We start from the raw sequence: 1520 nt of genomic DNA, 5'->3' as shown, positions 1-1520 counted from the left end.
GGGGTTATTTCTGTTTTTTTTTTAATTCTGTTCTATTTATATATTTGTCTGTCTCTCTGCCTGTACCAGATAGTCTTGATTCCTACAGCTATATGATGTCTTCAAATTTAATAGACTGATTCCTGCCAGTTTCTTCCTCTGTTTCAAGATTGTTTCAGCTGTTCTAGTTTCTTTGTCTTTCCATATAAATTTTAGAGTGATCTTGTGTGTGTCTTCCAAAAAATTTTTTTCATAGGAATTCCATTTAACCTGTACATAAATTTGGGGAGAATTGGCATCTTTGCTAGGTTGAGTCTTCCAATCCATGAGCATAGTATGTCTCTCCACTTAATTTTTTTTATTTCTCTCATCAACATTTTGTAGCTTTTAGCATGTAAGTCTTACATGTGTTTTGTTAGATTGACACCTAAACATTTTTTGAGTTATTATTTTAAAATTTAAAGTTTTGGTGTCCATGTGTTCATTTTATTTTTGTAGGTTTATCCTGTGTCCTGTGAACTTGCTGAACTCACCTATTAGTTTTAGGAATTTTTTGTAGATTCCTTGAGATTTTCTATATAAACAATCATGTCGTCAGCAGATATGGACAGTTTCATTTCTTCCTTTTTTGTCTGTATACTTTTATTTTCTTGCCTACTGCACTGACTAGAATATTCAGCACTATGTTGAATATGAGCAAACTTTCTTACTTTGTTCCAGATCTTAGAGGAGAAAGCATTCAGTTTTTCACTATTAAGTATAATGTTAGTGGTAGTGTTTTTGTAGATGCTCTTTATCAGATGGAAGGAAATAAAATTCCCCTTTATTCCTGTTTTTCTGGAAGTTTCTATCATGAATCATTGTTGAATTTTTTTCGAATAGTTTTTCCTCATCAATTGATATGTGTGATTTTTCTCTTTTAGTCTGTGAAGCTGATTATATTGACTGATTTTCAAATACTGAAACTGACTTTTACCTCTGGAATGAACTCCATTTGGTGATGATGTATAATTCTTTTTATATATTGCTAAATTCTATTTGCTAATATTTTGTTAATTTTTTTTCTATATTCATGAAGTACTGACTTTGTCTAGTTTTGGTATCAGGATAATACCAGTTTCAAAAAATAAAATGGGAAATGGGAAATGCCCTCTCTTCTATATTCTGGAAGAGATTATATAAAATTGGTGTTAATTCTGCTTTAAAAGTTTGGAATTCTCCAGTGAAACCATTGGGAACTGGAGATTAGGGGCTGGGGGGCGTTAGCCAATCTCTTTAGTAGATAGCCTTATAAGGCCATTAGAATGGTCTGTTTGATATTGGGTGAGTTGTTGTTGTAGGTCATATTTTTCTAGAAATTGGTCCATTTCATCTCAGTTGCCACGTCTATGTGTGTATAATTGCTCACGGCATTCCTTTATCATTCTCTTGATATTTAGAGGTTCTCTGGTATATTCCATTTCATTCCTGATATTGGTCATCTGTGTCTTCTCTCTTTTTCTCTTTGTCAGTCTTGCTAGAGGTTTGTCAATTTTGTTTAT

The sequence above is a fragment of the Suricata suricatta genome, chromosome 3 (genome assembly GCF_006229205.1).
Source record: "Suricata suricatta isolate VVHF042 chromosome 3, meerkat_22Aug2017_6uvM2_HiC, whole genome shotgun sequence".
NCBI lineage: Eukaryota > Metazoa > Chordata > Mammalia > Carnivora > Herpestidae > Suricata > Suricata suricatta.
The sequence above is the reverse complement of the archived record's forward strand: the minus strand, read 5'-3'. Positions refer to the sequence as shown.